Genomic DNA, 23684 nt, shown 5'->3' on the forward strand with positions numbered 1-23684 from the left:
TGTGGAGTGGGAGGCTCTGAGCCAATCTCCCTTGCTCTCCTGACTTTGCCTCCTGGGGCTGTGAATATCTGGGAGGGTCCGGGCGGGCATTCCCCCATGGAGGCGAGGCGAGGGACAGTGTTTGGCAGCATTGCAGAACTCTGACTTAAATGGAGTGGTCCACCATTCCACGTTCACTGTAGACAATCTGTATCTACTGTTTGGGACGACAGATGCTTTTGGGGTGGAAGTATGAGGAGGGGCAGTTGGGGGGAGTTCAGGGGTTGTTTAGCAGTTATGTGCTAAGGTTGATGCAATGTTTCATTTCTCAGGGTTGGCTTGACTGTCACGATGGAAGGGTCGGGCGGGCAGAGGAAATGCACTGTTCTTGTTCTTTTGCCAATGTCAGAGTCTGCCAAGCGAGTAGTATCCTGGAATGTAAAAGAACTCATAGATAAAATCAAGAGGTCAGCAGTGTTTAGCACCCTCTGTCGTTTTGCACCGTCTGTGGTCCTGTTGCAGGAGACCCATCTGCCTGGCACTCGATGCCCTGTGCTACTGAGAGGGGGGGTATGACCGGTTTTATCATTCAGGCTTTACCATGGGCTCACTGGGGATGGCCATTTTATTGCACCGTTCGCTATCTATGGTGGTGGCTGCCCCTCACTCGGACCCACAGGGCCGTTATGTGGTAGTTTCCAGGTTGGTGGAGCCCCATCAACATCCTTAGTGTTTATGCCCCCCCGCGGACGTTGCAGAGCTTTCTTACGACCCTTAGGGATGTGGTGGCAGGGCTGCCCCGGGACTGACTATTCTGGGAGGGGACTTCAACTCGGTGCTGAACCCAGAATTAGACATTATGGGACCCTTGTCCTCGAGTCGGACTGTCAGGGCATCAGGGCTGCTTAATTGGGTGGAGGGTCTTGGTCTCTGTGATGTCTGGCGGACGTGGCATCCCCAGTTGCGCTGTTACACCCATACATCGGCAGCACACCACACTCACGCCAGGATAGAATGCTCCCACACGGGGTCTCGGATCATGCGCCGCTCTTGCTACGACTAGATGACGTTGTTGCAGGTCGACGCCCGATGTGGCGGCTTAATGCATGGTTCCTGCAGGATGATGACTATGTGCAGGCCATAGACGAACGCCTATCAGAGTACTTCTCTATTAACCTTGGTTCGGTGTCGTCCCCGGGTATACTTTGGGCTGCCTGTAAGGCTTCCCTTCCGGGACACGCAAAACACCTTCTTCGTGTGAAGGAGCGGGCGCATAGTCAAGCGGTGTCAGTGTTGGAGGCCCAAGCGGTGCACCTGGAGGGCCGACTTGTGGAGGCCGACAATGAAGTCATTACAAGGCAGCTCCCCTTCATTCGGCAGGAGATCAGGCACGCAACTCTTGAGACAGCAAAGCACATGTGGCGAGCTTCTTTGACCCGGGTTTATGGGTGGGGAGACAAAAATGGCAAGCTTCTGCACTGGTTGGCAACTGGTCCAATGGCGGGGAGGATCATCCCGGAGATTGTTGCTGAGTTGGGGGCGGTCTCCGGGTCACCTTGCGAGATTGCGAGGAGCTTTGCCACCTATTATGAGAGATTATTTGAGGAGCGCCTGAGACCGCTGGCAGAGAGGAATGACCCCCTATTATGTGAGGAGTCCTTTCCAAAGATTTTGGTGGCCGTCAGAAGAGACATGGACGAACCAGTGAGTGTAGAAGAAATTGGAGCCGCCATCACCGAGTTAGCGGCAGGTAAGACTTCAGGTCCGGATGGATTCCCGTCTGAGCTCTATAATAAGTTTTACAGTGTACTCGCCTCACACCTGCTAGCCATGTTTGAGGACGCAGAAAGGACTGGGGGATTCCGGCCACAGTTTGACCAGGTAACTATTGTAGTAATCCCCAAGACGAAGCCTCCTTCGCGGAGCTGCTCGGAGTATCAACCAATCTCATTCCTTAACACAGAGATTAAGATTTTTTGGGGGTGGACTGGTGTACACAGCAGGAGAAGGTGGTCTACGAAGTATGAGGATGCCTCGCCAAACACACAAAGGTGTGGGGGAGTTGGAATGGGGCAAGATGCCCGGGTTCACCGTAAGGGGAGGTGTGCAGTCTGACAAATGGGGCAGTGGTTCCTGTATGTGCATTAGAGTATCATGCGATGGATCGATATGGTGTACTACTTTACCTGTGCTGATTGTACCAGTGACCTATCGGACTGTCAAGCCGTTTCACAGAAAACTAATAAAAATGGTTTATCAAAAAAAACACTCTGTATAGGTGTTTTGCAAGGTGTGGAAGGCTGTGAGGGTTTGAGCTTGCTGAAGGTAATGTTTGTTTCAATATCAGGGAAATTAGCAGTAAACACCAGCTCAACGGACTATCGCCAAAGGTACACAAACAGCCAAAACACTGGCCCGAACCTTGACCTGTCATACCAACCCGTCGGGCTTTGCCTGATTGGCCTGCAGGCCACCTCGAAGCTGGAAATTATTACAGTAGCCAAGACTCTTGAATGCCATAGAGGGTTGTGATGGGGGGTGTACTTGTGCACAAGGTGACGTGAGTTCTGTCCTTACCAATGGTCAGCACTTAACAAGTTAAAGTTGTGATAATGTTGATGAAGCTAGAGTGTTTTAGTCTTAAGTAAAATGGAGCATTGTGGTCATGGCATCTGCGAGAGAGTTGTAACAATGAGAACTGTGATGACCTTTGTGAAGTGTCTTGTTGAAAGATAGCAAAAAAGGACATAAAGTGCTAAACCATTTGCTTTGTTCTGTCAAAATGAGGCAGCATGACGTATGAACATCAAGTATTATTAGTTAGAAGTGTTTTGGGGCACGTTCTGGTCAGTAGCGTGCTTCCGGACATGTTCTGTCATTAATCCACTCTTGTCTTGGTAGCATCTGTCTCAATGCACCCAGGTATGAAAGTTCACCTAATCCTACTGATGATTTGAGTTACTGGCACTGCAAAGCTGAGAGGTTGCTAAATGCTCATGGCTCCGTTGGTCCCATTCCAAGCTTTGGTGTTTCATCACCCTTTTCTGATGAATTGTTGTGAAAATAATTTTTTGAGCTGCAGCATTTGCGGGGGTGAATGAATGGAAGGCCAAGTGTTTATGACTCCTCTGTCACAGAACATGCTGTGAAACCCAAACTGCATATGTTTATCATTCAGTTTGGTCTATGGCCAGCTACTTATTCTATTTATTTGTTTTGAACATTGGTTTTATATTCAACATCCTACAAAGCATAACAAATTAGATCTCAAAATTAAAATAAAATGCATATTTCACATTTTTGAATTTTTGAATTGTTTTATGCTCTAAGACATCACAAAATGTACTAAACATTGGGATTTAATTTAATTTTCCATGCATCAAAAATTCAAGAGTATGTTTTCAAGTGAAACGCCTTTGTCAAAACGCTCCTTGATATGCTTTTAAGATGACAGAAAGATGAAACATATTGGTTCAATGCTCTCTAGCCCATTAATGCAAATTCTTGATTTAAGCTGTGTTTTAACAGATTCACCCTAAATAACAAGCAATGGTGTGTGCCTAAATCTAAATCTTTTTAATCTGATCGGCTAAAATATGTATGCATGTGTTATGTGAAAAGCACAAACCCATCTGGAAAGTAATGGACAATCTATTGTGTGGAAGACAGAAATGTAACCATAGAGTGACTCTAGGATGGGCATCTGCTCTCGGTGTTTGGGGGGGCGGTGAAGGACATTATTTGTGTCACAATGTAGCGTTCTATAAAGAGGTGTGACTTCAGCTCTTAAAAACTTAAGAATGGAAAGGTTGGCCCTGATGGATAGGTGGTAGATGTTCCAGATCCTGAGTATGTAGATGGAGAATGCTTGTTGTCTAGTTTTTTTTTTCTTGCACTTCTTTATCTTCAGTTTTATGGTGTCCTGGCTGTGAGTATCCTAGTAAATGACGGAGATGGTTTGCTCGACAGCCAGATAGGCGGGTGGGCCACTTGGAATGGCTTTCTAGATGGTGCTGCAGAACTTGAAAATGGGGTAGGGCAGCAAGGAGCCAAATCTGATTTAGAGGCTTGACCAATATCTATGAAGAGGCAAAGGCAAAATAATACTTAGGCCTTTATGTTTTTTTTCTCAATGTTTCATATACAAATATGAGCTTCTTACTTGGTAGGTATACTAGAATAAATGCTTGCTGGAAAAATTGGTGTTTAGATGCAAATCAGCTTCTCATATAATCTCAAGAAGAGAAGAGCTGTTAAATTATTCTTAAGTGTCAAACAGTGTAGCTTGATCAACACCGAGGATCCTTCCAAAACATGAATTAAAAGAATGGCATTTAGCATAAAAGTCCTATTTGCCGAATGCCCATGTGGTAGCTCATTAAATAGGTGTTTTGTTATGTCTTCTAGTGACTATCTAAATGGGTTTGATTCAACTGATCCAAAAACACACCCTCCCTGTTAACCTACTTTATATGTCAAAATCTAGAAATAAATAGACTGTAAGTAAGGAAGTCAGTAGATGGTCACCCTATTCGATTCTGGATTTCAGTTGAAGCCTAGCTACAGGGATCTTTTTCAAAGTATTATTTCCTGAAAGCTCAAATTATGTTTCTCTTCTTAAACAAATATGTTTCTTTACATTGCTGTAGTTTTATAAACAAGTATTTTTTTATCTCTTGCAAGTGTATTGATGCGTAAACATTTAGGGCCAGAGTTAAGAAAAGTGGCAATGCACCCAATGCAGCGCCACTTTTCTTGCACCCATTAGCGCCACCCCCCCCCCCCAAATGTCCCCATGTATGCGCCATATCTAAGATACGGCGCACCATGACAGTAGTTAGGGAACTAGCGTCAAAATGTTTGATGCTAGTTCGGAGCTTTGCAGAATTAGAGTAAAAATGTTGATGCTAATCCTGAAAAGCCCATTGAGGATCATTGTAAACAATGGTGTGCCTCCTTTTAAAACCTGCACTGAACAGGCTTTTAAAGTGCCCAAGAAAATGACGCAAAGAAATCTCTTAGATTTCATGGTGCCATTTTTTCTGCCCCCTTAATGGGGGAACACCCCCTTTGCTTACAATATGCCTGGCGTAGTCAGAATGTAGCACAAAGGGTTACAAAGTGGCGTAATGATTGCATTGCACCACTTTGTAAATTTGGCGCAGCAATTTTGGCCTCGTTGTGCCACATAAATGTCAAAAAATTGACACTAATATGGTGCAAGGAGGCGCTAGGAACTTTTAAATCTGCCCCACAATGCTTTGCACAACTTTGTGGGTATCTGTGCTGAGGTAATGGTATTGTCTGCATAGATTAACATCAGTAGTGGAAATAAGTTCATGATTTGTGGCAGCTAATCTAAACAAGCAAAGAAAAATTTCTGTCTAAGATGTACAAAATATGAAGCAGGGGTAATGATGGGCACCCAGGTTCTTAAGGATTGTATATTGGCATACCAATTGTAAAGATCCTCAAAATACCTATTCTTATTGGAACCCACATCTTTAAGTATAAGAAGCATCATTGTCACCAGTCCAGGGGCACTATTTCAAGCCACCTCTCACTGGATTTTTCATCTACGAAATAACTGCTACTGTCAGTCTAAATACAGAGACAAGAAAGGCTAGCATATTTGACGTAAGAGGCCCTGTTAGACAATTTCCCCAGCACCAACACTTTTCTGTAGTTTACAAACTTTTATTGTGAAGATTTTTATAGTGAGCCTGACGGATTCCCCTACTCTTTAGCCATTTACTCAAGTGGGCAAACAATAGCTTCGCGACATTACAGATGTTCTAGCTGCCATTTAAAGGAGTCACCTTATCCCCCTTTGAAAGTGACATACACGCATTAGCATATGATCATTATTCACACTAACTTATAGCATGCCAAAGCCTACCTATGTAGTGTTCTCATGAACTGTCATGTACCTTGATAGGCTGAGGTACAAGATTGCCATTGGCTTGGGGGTTAGTTAATTAGAGCACATGGTGAAACAATGGACTTTCAAGTATTCATGGTTCAGTTTGTCTTAGCGGATGCAGATTTAAAGCTTCAACATGTGATTACTGCTAATTTGTCCTAGCATACACTGAAATATGGCAACATCCTGACTTTATGTTAGTTCTGTCGAAACAGCAGTTGAGCTGGGGCATGCTCTATTTTCAAGATTTAGGCCCAGATTTACTATTATTTGGAGCAAGGAAACATGACAACTTGCAGCGCTGAGCTGGGTCAAATGGTGAGAGCAGGAATTCGCCATATTTACTAACATATGGTGCATTCCTGCTCTTTCTGCGTTACCACACAAGGTACAGCCTAGCACCAACGCAGACACCCTTGCACCATGGTTTAAGGGTGACTGTGTTTCAGACAGGATTATTTTTGTTCCAGAGGGAACACCTTCATTCACCAGCCCGCTGCTGGTACAGAGAGGGCCTTCACCTTATGACTGCTCCAGGCTTTGGCTAATCGGCTGACCTCGCCATTGGTTCCACTGCACAATGGGTCAGAAACATTCTCTTTGGGTCCATGCTAGTAGAGTGTACGTGGTAGCCATATTAGGTCTTCGCAATCTTTATTGTTTAGTGTCCAAGTATTTACTTAATATCCTGCAGGACCCACACATTACCACTTGGGCCATGTGGTAATGGGTAGGCCTGTAAGATATTAAGCGTAGGCCCACTTTGAAGCCACTCAGAGGGTAACTACTTCTTTTACCAAACGGCAATCTCGCAATATGAGTACGGTAAGGACTTGTTACGTTATTGTGACTTTATATTCTCATTTCTTTGCAGTCTGCAAGTCAAGTGTTTGCTTTTTGCAAATTGTTACAGGCCACCACAGAAGTCTGTGTTTCATTTGGTAGATTTTGCTAATTGTTCTGGACCTTCTGCTTTATTATGCCAAATAACCGTTTTCCATGTCTCAGGCACAGAAAATTGTAATATTTTCACTTCGATTTTCAGGTATGGTATCATGTGTCAATATTCAGTGCTCAAACTGTTTTGTTGCAGATTCTTTCATTGCCTATTTAGGGGCATATTTATACTAGCTTTGTGCCGAATTTGAGTCATTTTTTTACCCCCAAATATGGTGCAAAATTAACTCCATATTTATACTTTGGTGCTAGACCTGTCTAGGGCCAAAGTTGTGGAGTTAAAGTAATTTTTGGGACATGGAAACCTACCTTGCGTCAATGAGCTGCATGGTAGGCGTTCCTGTGCAAAAAATGACTCTATGGCCATAACGCCATATTTATCGCCTGTGCTAAAATCACTTACGGGGGTGAGGAGTTGTCAAATAATGGTGCAAAGCTTGCTTTGCCCCTTATTTAACCCCTGGGTCAGAGCAGGCGTTAGGGAACCTGTGGGCCTATTTCCATGGTGAAACTCCATGGAAAAAGCCCACAGGTTCCCTACCCAGGCCCCAGGGACACCCTCAACCACACCAGAGGGAAAGCGGAGGATGGGGGACCCCATCCCAGGTAAGTATAGGTAAGTACAGTTAAGTATTGTTTTTAAAAATGCCATTAGGGGCCCTGAAACGGGACCCCCTACATGGCACTGGGTGCAATGACCATGCCCAGGGGACCCTGGTCCCCTGTGCTGGCCATTGGGGTGGTGGGCATCCATACCACATGACTCCTGTCTTATAAAAGACAGGAGTCATGTGGTATGGATGGTTTTGCCTCAAAAAATGACGCACGTCTGAGTAGAGTCATTGTTTTTTTTACTCTAACCTGCCTACTGTCATTTTTTGGTGCAAAACCCACTTCTCCCATACCGCCACCCCCACCCGGCTGACCTCAGTTTTTTTTAATGCTAGGCTACCCTTTGCGCCGGCTTGCACCATTCTGTAAATATGGTGCCTAGCTGGCGCTCAAGAATGGTGCAAGCCTGTGCAAAACGTTTTGAGGCAAAACTGCTGCTCATTTACCTGTCTTCTTTTGGCCTGGCTATTTACAATTACCTTTGGATGGCCTTGAATACAAATTTAAGGCCATATGTATGAGCCCATTTGAGGGTCGCAAATACTAATTTAGAATTTGCACACAGAAGATAGGTTTTTCATATGTTGGGATATCATTGTAGGAGTCAGTAAACCTTTACTGGCTACTAAAATGGGGTTGTTACCCCATACTGATTTGCTATTTGAAAAGGCATGTTTTGACATCCTTCCCAAGTACCAAATCAATGTCAAATGTGTCAATGCATTGTGACCGTAATTTGGTCTCAAAACAATGAAAACATACTCAGAACTGAGTTTAGGTGTGCTGAAACTTGCTCTCTCTGCAGGATCACCCCAGCTTTCTGTTTCCCTTCATATTCCTTTGCTGAACCTGTTCATGTTGGCTTTTAGGACCTGTGCACATTTTCCTTGTTAATCAGTGGAAACATGCTGGTGGACTCCTTCTTGTGGTGCAAAACCCCAATATTCCAATGTACCCCAATATTTAGATCACCTCAAAATGTACCTCAAATGGTCCGGCTACCTTGATCTTGCAATGAGTCACCATGCTCTTCCACATCAAGCCCAATAAATATTAGCAGACTAATTAAATAACTGGAACCCCTCAATTTAAGACAACATTTATTTTGGGTTACCGAAGTAACCATAAAAGTACATTACAAAAATTAAAACATGTTGATAAAACATTCCTGATCATTACAATACAATACATAGTATTAAAAACATCGGAAACAAAAATGCACCTAATACAACCCAAAAGACAAGGCACCAGTCACCAGCATGTCACATGGCAAATATATCAGCCCACTTTGTTGGGGGCCTTCGCCCCACTGAGCTACAGTTCAAGTAAAGTGCAAAGAAGGGGTAAAAAATGCCCCCTATGTTACAGGGGATTTATAAATGTGCCTCCTGTAAGGCACTGGCTGGATGTTATCAGGTTTCAGAGGATATTTTATTGGCAGCTATGGAGCCACCTCAGTGTACGGCTATTTCCTCCTGCGGCTAGCCATGTCCCCCCTCTCTTATGCCATCTAGATCTGGTTGTAAACATTCTTCTTCAAACATTCCAGTTCCATCGCCACAAAATCTTTCTCCTCTTTACCCTGTTGTCTTGACCTCTTTTAATTATGAACTTAACAACACTGCCCTCCGTATTACTATATTGTAGACGATGTGGCGGTGTTGTGTTGGCGGGGCACTGGCGGTGGAGCAAGCGGCATGGACCCCATTCCCTCCCGGACAACCACCAGGTAAGGTGATCGACCAACAGGAGTGGGGGAGTTTTGAGTGTTGTGTGCGTGAATGGGTGTGTGTGTGTGTGTGTATGAATGGAGGGGGCTGGGGGGTGATATGTGTTTGTATGCATGTTTGTGTGAATTTGTGTGCAAGTGTCTGTGTGCTTGTGTGAATGCATGTATGCAGGGGGTGGGGGTGTCGGGCCGTGTGTGCACGTGTGACTGAATGAGTGAGCGTGGATGTGTGTGTGCATGTATGCAAGTGTGGCGTGTGCCTGCGTGGATGAGGGGGTGGGGGTACAGAATGGGGATCGGGTGGGGGTACAGAACAGGGATCAGCGAGCATGGGCATCGCTGCCTGGGGTGGTGAGAGGCATCTGATAGAGTCGGGGAGTCCTGCTGTAGTTGAGGAGTCCTGTTGTGGCGACAGGAATGAGTATTCCTGTCACCAGTATCCTTACCGCCAGGGATTTTTTGACAGGGCTGCCTCTACGGAATCCCTGGCGGTAAGCATACTCAAAATACTGAGGACGGTGTTAGGTAGACTGCTGGGATGAAGGTGGTCAACCTTCAGCCAGGCGGTGAACTGGCTGCGAAGCAGCCAGTTCACTTGCAATGTCACAATTTGGTGGTCCTGCACCACCACACATTTGGCGGTCTGGCCGCCACCGCCGGCGTGGTGGGGCAGGACCACCAGGGTCATAATGATCCCCTTAGCCACATCAGTTTCCCCTGGTTTAATGAATGAATGCTTTCATCAAATCCAAAGTATATCACTTTTTTTAATTGGGTCTCAAGAAGATGTCATAAACCTCTCTGTGGCCAAAGTTGACAAATGTCATGCACAACTTTGAATCAATGTTGGCAGTCTGTATAAATCGTCACATCCAAATTCATTGACAAGCCAAAAGCTCTTGTCAAGGTAACCACCCCAACCACTTCTGCTGAAGTTACATTTGGCTGAGAAAATGCTTTCAAAGTCTCTCTCAGAAAAGGTACATACTGCACAGGTGGCTCTCAAAATGCACCATATTGGTCTCTCAAACAAAAACCATCCGCAATTCCATGAGGAGTTTGCTTTATAACTGGCCTTGGTTTTGTGAATAATTCTCTCACTGTGATGCAATCGTACTCTGAATCATTGCCCATTTCATCATTTTCACTGTCTTCACAATCTCTGTCTGAAATAAAAAACAGTGTTGCAGGGTTTTACATATTGCACCTCATAAAAGAGGTGTTCTTATCTGAAAGTATAATCTGCTCTTAATGGGATAGCCTACTGCAAGTTAAATGCTGTGTCCTTGTTTGTGTCAAAATAATTTCAACTGACTGTGGAACATGGATAATCAAAGTACATCCCGTCACAATTTTCTCACTTTCCTCAATAGCAACACTGCAGCCAATTTAAAAAAACATGGAAAACATATAGCTACTGGATTTAACCCATCTGATAAATAGGCCACAGGTGCATGAGGTTTCCTTGTTTCTGTGTACGAATTGAAACTGTACAGTGACCTCTTTTGTGACAAAACAGGAAAAAAGTTAAACTGTAATCAGGCATTCTGAGTGCAGGAGCATGATACTAACTCTCTTTCAGATTTTCAAATGCATCACAGCATTCTTCGTCAAGTGATCCTGGATCTTTAATATCACTGCAGGTAAACCTTACTAATGTTTTGCAATCAAGGAAAAGTTTGGAATCAACTGACTACGGTAGCCAACCATTCAGTGAAACATCTGAACTTCCTTCTGGTTTGTAGGGAGAGTCAATTTCTGAATTGCAGAAATGTATTGTTTTGAACCTTTCCTCACACCTTTTTCAATAAGGTGGCCAAGACAGATCACTTCCTATTTACAGCACTGTATTTTAGACAGGGACATTTTATGACCACTTTTCAGCTAATTGATTCAAAAAGGCAAGCGTATCTTGTTTACAGTCATATCTTTGATGCAATATTTCTTCATGCCCTGGTGTGATCCTACACCCCATAAAACCTTCTTTCAAAAATTGAAATGCAAAGAGGAACTGTGATTTCTCATGGAAATGAATGGAGAAGAATGCTTGGCATAAGTCAATGACTGTATACCATTCTGCCTCAGATGGAACTTGAAACAAAAGCAGTGCTGGATTTTGTATTACTGAACAACGTGGAATTACTATCTTGTTATTCTTGTGCAAATCCTGTAAGAGAGGATGTTTGCCAGCCAGCTCCATCACAGGAGAGTTACAAGTACCACCAAGTACTTCCTGGAGGATTCCTGCTTGATCGTTTTTTAAATATCTGGCTTCATTCCCTCTTCTGCTTCCTTGTCAGTCTGTACTGTCTACTTCTAATATTGCATCTGGTTTAACCTTTATTTTAGGTGGCTTTGTTTTTTAATCAATTCAGTTTTCTTTGCTGTGAAATCCTATACCTCATCTTTTACACCACTGGCCTGATTTAGATTTCGGTGGATGGTTTACTCCATCACAACGGTGACGGATAGCCCGTCTGCCAAAATTTAAATCCCATATTGGCTGCCGCGGTCGCATCAGCATAAAATCCCTGGCGGAAGCCAACTCTATAAAAGGAAACACTCACTTCCTGGAACAAATACCTAACTGGAGCCGCTATGGAACCTGACCTGGAAGTCCTCCCACTGCTGCTGCTTGCACAATGATTCCAGAACCAGTGACGGCGATGAAGACAACAACCGTGAGTACACACACCCGCCTAACACTGTAGGGAAAACGCACACTACACACGCACACACAACATACACATCCGGGACGTCTAGCGACGACAACCACAAACGTAACCACACAACAGTATGCACATATACACACAGGACATACACGCACACACACAAATGGCACCTTACAGTGCCCCAACTTGACTCCTAACTGCAAAATGACCTCCACATGGCGGGGGCATCAAGTGGAAAGGCAGGCACCTCAGGAATTAGGGGGTGTGGGTAGGGGTGGGGGGGGTTAGGCTTGGGTTTGGGAGGGGGGTCCATGGGCTTGGGTTTGGGAGGGGGTACTTGGGCCTGGGCTTGAGAGAGGTAGACTTTTTGGCAGGGGGAGGGGCATGGGCACCAGCAGGAGGGCAAAGGAGGGTTTGGAGGTGGAAGGGGTGGACTTGGGGAGGGAGGAAGAACGCTCAGGGGTATCATGGGGAGGGAGAGGAGTAGGGAACAAGGAGAACTGTAAGGGAATGTTTTTTTGACACAAAAGGGCAGTCTTAGCAAAAGGGTTTGGGAGAGGGAGTGGTTGTAAGATATGTCAGTTTGGATATCTTAGGTGCAGTTGCGTGGGTGGAATGCTTGTAAGTACTGGGTGTCTGTTGGATGGGTGAGTGCAGGCATTTAAAAGTCTTGGGAGGAAGGGGTAGAAGGTGCATGGAGATGCCATGCTGGATGCGTGACTGTCTGTTGGGTTGGTATACGGTAGATGTGCTGCATGTTAGGGTTTAGGTGGTTGTGGTGGGTGCGGATGTGGTGACTTGAATGGATGTCTTCGGGTCTGATATTGTGGTGACTGTGGGTAAGACAGGTGTTGTGGCTGGATACGTGAATGATGGTGTGGTGGCTGCAGGTGTGTCAGGTGTAGTGTCTGTGAAGGAGGGGTGGTGAGGGAGTCTGTGAATGTAGTGGAAGCTGTTGTGGCTGCAGGTGGGTGTTGCTTGTGCGCATGCCGGTGGTGGGTGTTGTGGTGCTTGTGCTTGTCAGTGGTACCCTTGTCTGTTGAGGTGGATGCATTTCAGTGTGAAGGTGTGCTTTGGATGGATTTGGGGACAGGGATTTGGAATTGGGTAGAGGTTGGTGGAGGGGGACGGTAGACAAAGAGACTCTGGCAGCCATGAGTGAGGAAGCCAGAGCCCAAAAGGATCTCTGGAGGCCAGCCATTGCACTGTGAATGCCCTCCAGGAACACATTGTTCCATTGGACTTGAGCTGCCAGTCACTGGATGGCATTCACAATGGTGGACTGACCCACAGAGATGGATCTCAGGAGGTCAATAGCCTCCTCACTGAGAGCAGGAGGGTTGACTAGGGCAGGGGCAGAGGTGCCTGCAGTGAAGTAGATGCCCACCCTCCTGGGTGAGCGGGCCATGACAACTGGATGGGGAGCAACAGGAAGGGTAGTGCTAGTAAGGGGTGGTGGACAAAGATGGTACTGTGGTGGTCCCAGATGGGTCCACCACCAGCAGGGAGTGTCCGCTGTAGGAGGATTCCAAAGAAGAGGTGGTAGATCCGGTCTCCTCTATGGCACTCCCCTCACCCTCCGTCCCACTGGGTCCCTCGATCTCGCTGGCACCAGCTTCCTGGGTCTTTTGGGCTGCTGCTTCCCCACTCACCTGTGCCCCTTCTCCTTCACCTGACAATGCTGATTCACACAATTAGAGAGGGAGGGAGGGAGAGAAAGAGAGAGATAGGGCAAAAATGGGTTAACACATTGTTCTCACACACACAGTTTAACAAGCACATCTGTGACAATACTTATCCTGGCTATGCCATCACAGGTGCCAATATACATTACCAAGATCATATCACAACATGTCCTTACTACCCACCCCTATATTGCAACCCTCACACCTACATCACTATTTAAGTTGGACAGCACAACTGGACTCATCCACATGATGACTACCAATGCTTTTTCTGCTGGCACAGCATGCCCTCAATGCAATAACAGTAGTTTGCCTGAATACATATCATAGCTCATAATGCCCCTAACACCCATTGGATGCCCAGCTGACTGAACAAAACACTTCTGGTCACCACAGTAACAACCCATGATCAGACCGTACCCTCTGTAACATATCCATAACATTGAAGACAGCTCCACTCACAGACCACAGAGCACATACCTGTCATATTATATGCCACACCATACACTCTGTACAGTGATGCCAACATGGAATTCAACACTGAATTGGCCATGACAAGTCAGACAACCAAACAGTTGACATCTGATGTGTATAATAAGAGTCTGTGGTATAGCCATTTGAATAGTTTGACCCAATCATAGGGCCAGATCAGCAGACACCAAACACATATATGTCACAACTCATCATATTGCTAACTGCATTTACAAAGTCCCATATATCACATATGGCACATCCATACTCAATCACTGAGTGCAGTGTCACCAGATGTACTCCAGAAACACACATATACCATTATGGTCCACATACACGGCAACCACATATGCAGTCACACCTGTCAGACTGTGCAACATGACAACTCCACCCTCACATACCATTCGAGAAATGACAATACCTGTCACAGAGCCCAGACAACATACATCTCAGACGGTAAATGTCATGATGCTTTTGGCACACATGGCTCAACGCAACTGCCTGTACACCACATACATATCTTACTACTACATGAGCCACACAGGGGAGACTAAATGCAATATTAATTTCACATCTACATGCCATGTGACATGCAGTAGCCCAACCTCTCCTTATCTGCCACTTCAGCTTTCCCAAGGCAATCAGAAAAGTCACAGCCCATCTGATTTGCCCCCAACTTACCATCAGGACATGATGTAGGCAGTAACTCTGCAATGTAGCATATCAATTGCTAGGCCATTGTCAAACTCGCATATACATACCATGGTGATATCTACAAGACCTGTCAAGGCACTTGCCACATCTAGTACCATTCCATTGGTTTAACGGTAACATCCTCACAAGTATTGCACCTAGGAATGCACAATGTCTGCAACCAGACCTCATCAATTGCACATGTATCAGTATCCCAGTTTGCCTAACTTCACATACCCTACAGTCAGCAGATCACCTAAATATGAGAATACACCTATCAAATCAATGATCCAGTCCCATGAAGGCCATATCGGTAGTGGAACTGTAATGGCAGCCACACATTCACTCAATAACATAACCAGTATATGATGTATTTAGTCCCTGTGATAATACTAGAGGCATACAGTAGATACTTCAGGTATCCTACACAGATGGAAGTGGACTGACACCTCACAGCCACAAATGCAGTTGGATGGAGCATATTCAATGGTTAGGGTGATACTAATACTCACATCCATTGCATAGGCAGCAGGGTCTCACACACGTGGCTATGTCATTTGACCATCTCCACATTCCGGACATGGAGAGGTTTAGTAATGGGAGATGTACATCCACTGACAGTAAAGCATGCCAACACATCTACTATCTATACTCATCCAGGGTGCATGATACCCATTTCCAATAGACGATATACAGTATTTCATTGCAACTATGTCACTTTGCCTAAAGTGAGGCATATTATCCCTTTTAATGCCAGCCAAGTGCCAGGATTCAGCCAGTACTCCCTTGAGGCTGCTGTTCTGCCTCAAACGTCCATCCACCTCAGAGTAGGCCACTGCCACAATGTGGGCCATTACAGAGGGGTCAGGGTCCATGGGCACCCTCCCTTTTTGGGAGGACATTTCTAGCTGGGCCTCCGCGGTCTTCCATGCCCAACGCCTCAGGTCCTCCCACCACATTCTGCAGTGGGTGCTCCGCTGGCTGTGGACCCCCAGGGGCGCACTTGCTTGGCGATGGTACACCAGGTCCCTTTCTTCTGATGGGCGTTTACCTGCATGGATGACACAGACAGAAGGAGAAAGTTGGGTGCACGTGCCCCATACTAACAGAAATGGACAATACACATCTGACTCACCAAGTGTTCACACCTGCCCATCCTCTCGGCTCACACACCTCAACTCCATGCCCACTGCATGCAGGTACTCCCTCTCCAGTACACTTACCCCTTACACCATCACACATACCCGTATCACACATGACTATGGCTTTGGGCTCACCTGATCCTCTGGTGCCCCATACAGCTGTTTATACCGGGGTAGATCCCGCCTGCAAGCTTCACCTGCTCTTCTGGGGTGAAGGCTGGGGCCCTATCACCTGCAGGACGTGGCAAGATGGCTCCCAGAGACAGGACACAGTAGCTAGGCTTGTGGCGGTCTTGCAAGAGTGTCAAGAGTCAAGTGAGCAAGGTGGCAGAAAATGGCAGTCACGGCCACCGCACGCAGGATCGTCCCTGCCAGAAGTGATCGCTATTGGTCCCAATACCCCTTAGGCAGCAATGTTATCCAATAAGAAGTTGCATAGCCGTTGTGACCGCCTACCGCCATGACGACATGTGCCAGTGGACATAGGTCACTTCCATCTGTCCTGTGGAGCAGGCCAGGCAGATGCCATTTTGTGCATATATCATGCCTTGCAATCCCTAAATAAGTGCATCATACACATTTAAGTGCAAACTGCGGAGTAGGCCTATGTTGTGCCATCATAGTTTAGCCAATACATGTGACATGCATGTCACTGTGACACCTCAGATTGCCCATAATGGTATGTCACAAGTGTGACACATGTCTACAGTGTTAGGTGTGGGCGATGATTACATGTTCTGCGTATATGTGTGAAGTAATAATCACTTAGTACATGTTCTACTCTCTATCCTAGATACCCTGCCATGAGGAGATTGAGACATGCACCAGTGCACTGACCATTAGTTGACCATGCAACCATGGAGGACAGGCATATCATCCAGACCTACTGTCTGAATCGTCAGACCATCATAGATCTCTGTGCCCAGTTGGAGCCTGATCTATTGCCTGCCAAACACAATCCCTATGCCATCCCTCCCACAGTGCAAGTCCTGTCAGTACTACACTTTCCTGCCACTGGGTTCTTTCAGAATACAGTAGGCTTGACAGCAGGGATGTCACAGCCCATGTTCAGTCTTGTGTTGAAGGATGTTTTGTGTGCTTTCTTGACAGCTACATCAGGTTCCCCCAACATGGAGATGTGGCCTATGTGAAGGCAGACTTCCATGATATGGGACACATCCCTCATTTTATAGGGGCAATAGATGGCACCCATATAGCCTTGGTCCCTCCCAATGCCAATGAACAGGTGTATAGGAACAGGAAGAGCTACCACTCGATCAATGTACTGGTGGTGTGTTTGGTAGACCAGTAAATCACACAGGTGACAGCCAAGGTTCCAGGATCTGTGCATGAGTCCTACATTTTGAGGAACAGCAATGTCCCACACATAATGGCACAACTACATGCACAGAGGGCTTGGCTCATTGGTATGTATGCATTTGGATGTGCGTCTCTGTTATGGCACCTGCCATCACAATCTTCCCTGTGGCTGTAACTGTATTGGAACAGGTCTTATCTTTATGGACACAGGTGACCCTGCCTATCCTAACCTTCCCTGGCTGTTGACACCAGTTAGGTACCTTGCCACAGAAAAGGACCTCCATTTCAATGAGGCTCACGGCAGGACAAGGCATGTAATCGAAAGGACATTTAACCTTCTGAAAGCCAGGTTAAGGTGCTTGGACGTCTCTGGAGGTGTCCACTGCTACACTCCCCTGAAGGTATGCCAGATCATGGTTGCCTGCTGTATGCCCCATAATCTTGCCCTGAGACACCAGATACCATTGCTAGCTGATGATGACGAGAAAGTGATGAGGAGGCAGATGAGGATGGTGTAGCTGACTCTAGGACTGAACTCATCAATCAGTACTTCCATTGTCATACAGGTATTCTGACTGTGTATTAGCAAGTGATGTGTATCCACATTGATTGGTGACAATGGTCCTCCTAATTAGTTACATCAGTTGTGTTGTAATGTGCTCCTGTCCCAATGTGTGTGTTGGGGGAGGTGAGTGCTTGAATGTAAGGTGTGGAGTTTACATGTATCTTATCTCACATGTGTACTCACTGCAGGTCGCTAGATTCACATCTCCTATGGACAGATCTGTGTTGAGCTATGTGTCCTGCATTCTCCTGTCCTTATGTCATTCCACCCACTGACTGTGTCATGTAAATCAATGCCTCTGCTACCTATGCCTTGAGGCATTTATGATCATTAGCTGCTGGTAACTGTATGCCGAATAGTGTTTAGCACATGACAGATGGCAGTTACAGTGAGTTGTCATGTATTGTTTTGTGACTGAGGATGTAGAAATGGGATGGATAACTGGGATGGATAACTATGTACTGCATATATGCTTTTTGTGGCACCATGCCTTCTATCCTGATGTAACTATGTGTCATGGTCTCTTTTGCAGGTTGGATGAGTGAATTTATTGTAGTATGTGGCTGGACTAGTGATACCTTACACCTGCCCTGGGACATATCTGTGGGACTGTGTCTCCTGCAGAGGATGCTTCAGCTACTTGGGGTTGCCAGATGCCTGTGGTTCCCCTGGCAGGGCCTCCATTCCACTAGCTGCGGCAGATGTTGAAGGCTTAGATGTGATGTGGCTAGTGGAAGGGGGCTGCTGGTGGGTGGTGGAAGCACCCAGGGTAGTGTTTGGTAGGGTCCCTGAGCACCCCTGCAATGGAGGCCACGGTGGCATTGCATGCCTGCCACTGCTGCATAATCCCCTGGTGGTATTCCCTATGCAGCCTTTGGTTTTCCGACAACATTGTAATGATCTGGTCCATGTTGTCCTGGGTTTGTTGGTATGCTCCCAGAACTTGGGAGATCGTTTTGCTGGTCAATCCGGCTAGGTAATATTTTTTCAGGTCCTGTGTGATGGTTCACATGACTGGTGTGCCTTGCTTGCTTTTAGTAAATCAGGCTTTCTTGATGTGAGTGGGAATGGCTGTACATTGCAGCATGCTGTCCAAGTGGGAGGAGGGTATGTGTGTATGCCTGGTAACTTGTCCTGTTTGTGCATTTGGTGCATGGGGTTTACCTTCTAACTTTCTAGCTCATGCTCAGTCCATTTCAGGGTTGTAGATCTGGGTAAGTGGCCATTAGCCTTGGTAATAGTGCTGTGGCTGTGTTTGGCCTTGTTTGACATTGTGTAGTGCCATTGCATTACTATCATTGCCATGCAGTGGTCCTCAGTCGAAGCAGCCAGTTGATGTAGCTAGTGCAATAATCATCCATGCAAGAGATGTGCTGTGGAGTGGACATAGCACGGTTTGTTGTAGATGGGCTAGTGCATTGTGGGAGTCGTATTGATTGTTATTGGCACTGTTAACCGTGCACTTGCCAGGGACTGTGTGGACATTGGGGCTGGGTGGTGGTGTGGTATACAGGAGAGGGGCTTTAGGTGATTAGGTGGGAGGTGTGGTGGGAGATAGAGTGAATTGGGAAATGTTTGGGAGGTGTGGAAGCATGCTGCAGAGGATGAATGTTTGCCATGGGAGTGGTAGTTACTTACCAGAGTCCAGCCCGCCGGGTATTCCAGTCAGGCCCTCTGGGTGCAGGATGTCCAAGACCTTCTTCTCCCACAATGTGAACTCTGGGGGAGGAGGTGAGGGCTCACTGCTAGTCTTCTGCACAGCGTGTGTCGTGATGTCATGGAAAGCACCTTCCCCCTAAGGTCGTTCCACCTCTTCCTGATGTCTTCCCTTGTGTATGGATCATTGCCTACTTAGTTGACCCTGTCGACAATTCTCTGCCATTCTCCTGGCAATGAAGGTTTGCTGGACCTGTGCTCCAAACAGTAGTGGCTCTACCCTGACAATTTCATCGATCATGACCTTCAACTCATCATCTGTGAAGTGTGGGTACTTTTGGCAGGACATGGTGATGGTTGTGTTGTGGGTCAGGGTGGGTGTTGTGTGGGCAAGGGTGCAGTGTAGGGTGCTTGGTGGGGTGGGTGTGTTTAGTTGTATGTGATAGCGAGTTGTGTTGTTTTTATGTGTTCGGTACGTGTGTATTGTGTTGTTCGTGCAGTTGTTTGGTGTGTGCTGAGTGAGATGTGTATGTGTCCCTAAAGTGTAAAGGTGTTGTGAGTAGACTTTTTGCCTGCTCTGTGTGTGCGATTGTTGTTTTAGTAGCACAGGATTGTGGGTTGTGTGTGTGGTGTGTTTTATGTTGTACTGGGTAGGTGTGTGTGCTGTGTGTATGTGTGTGTCGAGTGTGGGGTTTTCAAACTGGCCAATGTAGTGTTGTATTCTGTTGAGGTGAGTTTGAGTGTGCGGCGGTTTGCACCACCAATGGTTTCTGCCATGATAGTGCCGCTGTGCTGATTTGTGGGTTGTAGTCTGGTGGGTGGTAAGTTGTCAGTCTTGTGGTGCTGGTGGTGGAACTACCTCTTTCCCGCCCACCTGTGTCCAGTCGGTGTCAGATTTGTGGCTTTTTAGTGGCGGTCTCCAGTGTGTGACTCTTACAAGGCAGTGAGATGACCGCCAACATGGCAGTGTTTTGGTGGTCGCCACCGCGGAGGTCTTCGAAAAAGACTGCAAAAATCGAAATGAGGCCCAGAGTCCTCATCTTGAGTTCCAGTTGCAAAACTATCTGGTGTGTAATATATCATGCAATTCATTTTGCAGTATAAGTCCCTTACCAACAAGTTCACAGGGCTCGGATCACACAAAATAAATTGGTGTCTATTCTTCCTCTAAGCAGTTATAACTGGAACATCTGCTGAAACCTGATAAACAATGTGTTTATTGCTGATCCCTACAACTTGGACTTCTGTTCCTGAGAAGGGTAGGTTTGCGACTTCCATAGCACAAAGAGTAGATCTGATGTAAATACTACTCAGTTAATATATGGGCCACTTTGGTCTGCCACCAGGAGTCATCCAAGAATGCAATACCCCCCAGGTGCCGTCATTGTGAACAACTTCCACCCAACTCATCACTTAGAATCAATGGAGTCCACTGACACCCTCCACCATAGGGAATTTTATACCTCATGTTTTGCTTCATCACTGGAACTGAAGGCACTGACTTTCAAAATTTTTGATTCTGCACATTCAGCTCTAATGTTTGCATATTCAGCACATTTCTCTGCATTCATAAAACATGTTCTCCTTGAATTATCTGTTTGCATTCCCTCTTCCAATGCCCGACTGTCCTGCAGCAGTACGAAACTGTGTTCTTTTTCATCATTTCAAAACTCATGTTCATTCCATCATTATTCATCATACCTCTTCCAATACCTTGCTGCATCATTCCATTTCCCATCCTCACTCCTTGCACTTGAATCATCCCATTCATTCCAGCCTGTAACAAATCCATATTTGAACCTACTTAATTGTGAGATTCTTTCTCAGGCTGTTTCATTTGGGCAGTCATCAATGCCTCTTTAAGCTTTTTCCATCTTGCATCACAATAATCACTACTGTTGTTTGCCAATGTCAAGATCCCATTGACACTATTTTTCAGCTAACACAGTTAATTCAGTTGAATATGATTACTAATCTCTAGTCTTAATCCTGCTACACAAGCCGTCATGAATCTGCTATCCCCATCTTTGTTGGGATTTTCAACTTCACTCTTTGTCTTAAAAATATGCATGTCTCATAATATGCATAGAATGACTGTTTTGCCTCTTGTGAAGTTCTCAAAATGTTCAACCAATGTATGTCCTTCTCAAAAACTCCTTTTTTAAATGCTCATTTACAGCCTTATATTTGTCCATTATCTCTGCAGCTGGTAGATTAACTGGACCAAATCTAGCAGGCTCCTATGCTCGTTATCCAGTTACAGCCTTACACTCCACCCACAAATAACTAAAAACCACCATCTCAAACAACAAATTTTAACCTGTCCACAATACCTGAGAATTTTGTGTCAGTTTGTGTACTTCCTCACATAATTTTTCTGGATTTTCTCTAAACTTCAGTAAAATTATGAGCAAAAGCATAAAAGTCAGCTTGCAACCATTGCACAGGAACCAAATACCCTCCATGAACTTTCTTCAAAGGAAACTCATTACACCCCTTACCCCTTCTGCCCCCTGTAATTTCTTTATACTTGTCGTCCCTCAATTCCATCTGTCTCGCTATTTCTTTAAATCACTCCATTCTTTTGTTTTCTCAATCAACTCTTCAATATGAGCTCTCAAAGCAATCAAGCCCATTTCTTTAATTTCATCCTGACTTTTCTCCATTGAGTAATTTTGTTCCACATTTTTATTTTGCTGATATCAACCCATAATTCATCTGTGAGCTCTTCTGATTTATTATATGCTTTACTTGCACATCTGGCCTCTTCTCTAATCAAATATCTTATGCCACCCAAATTGTAAGTCGACAACCTATCAAATTAGTGTTGCCCTGCAACCTTACGCCAAATTCTATTTTTAAAATGTCAGAATCAGTTTCTCTAGAAGCCGCTTTAACTATCACTGTCCTTAAAGGTTTGGAAGCTTGAACCTGTATTCCAGAATGCATGTTTTTGCTCATACTGGGCACTGCTATCCTCTCCGTCATGCGCTTGGTACCCCTCCAATAGGAGCCTGCATTACAGTACAATCTCCCCCAACACCTGTATCTGGTCCTACATTAGTAGTAGTCAAACTCCTTGCTTTGTAATAGAGGCTGTCTTGAATTCAAAATATCATGTATAAATGTTGGGCGTGCTTCTTTGCGGCTTCCCGGTATGCAGTCCCTTTAAGGTGGAGCGCGTAGCCTTTAAGGCTGCGAGCTGCACTGTGATGACCGCTCCTTGTCTGTATTCCCTCCCACTGTACTCACCTGCTGGAATTCCCTCTCACTGGTAGGGCCTCCCCCACCACCCCAGCAAGCACCTAACCCCCCACGCACCCCCATCCAAACTCACTCCCCACCCCACCATTTAAACACACCACCCAACCCCGATTCAAACACACACTCCCCACCCCCATTCATACACCCCCCACTCCCGATTCATTCACAAACACCCCCACCCCCAATTCAAACACACACCGCCACCCTGATTCATTCACAAACACCCCCTCCCCAGATTCATTCACAAACACCCCACACCCCCATACACACACACCCGCAGACACAACACCCATTCATTCACACACAGACACACACCCCCCAAACAACGGCCCCCATCCCCAGCCATATGCTCACACAGCCACACACACTCAAATCACCCCTCCCACAGTCAATGCCCCCCTCAACCCACACCTCGCATACACGCACACAGACACACACATGCAGTACGCATTCACCCATTCACCTACACTTCCATGCATGCATTCACTCATACATACCAACATGCAATCAGGCATGCATTTATACAGACATCCAAACACCCATTCAGGCATGCATACATACTGAAATGCAGACACGCACTCACCCTAACTTTCATACACGCATTCACTCACACATGCATACACACAGGCAGACACCACACTCTCACACAAAACACCCCCACCCTCCAACCCCCCTCCCCTGTCGGACCCCGACTTACCTTGTCCAGCAAGGAGGTTGTCCGGCAGGGAACATGAAGGGGAGCTGTCACCACCAGCAGTGCCCTGCCAGCAGGTGGCATCATACTGGCGGGCGGTGCTGGTGGTAGAAGTGCCAAGGAGCCACCATCCACCAGTATGGCTACTGCAGGATTTCTGCCCTTATTGTGGTGGAAATCCTGCAGTGTCCATAATATAGCGGGCGGAAGCCTTGTCGATGTCATAATGAGGACCTATGTATTTAAGTTGATGAACTGTGAAATATTATTATTAGGAGACAAACTCTGATTTAGGTTAATAGCTGTATTAAGGACATTGTGA

This window comes from Pleurodeles waltl, chromosome 10 (genome assembly GCF_031143425.1).
Source record: "Pleurodeles waltl isolate 20211129_DDA chromosome 10, aPleWal1.hap1.20221129, whole genome shotgun sequence".
Lineage (NCBI taxonomy): Eukaryota > Metazoa > Chordata > Amphibia > Caudata > Salamandridae > Pleurodeles > Pleurodeles waltl.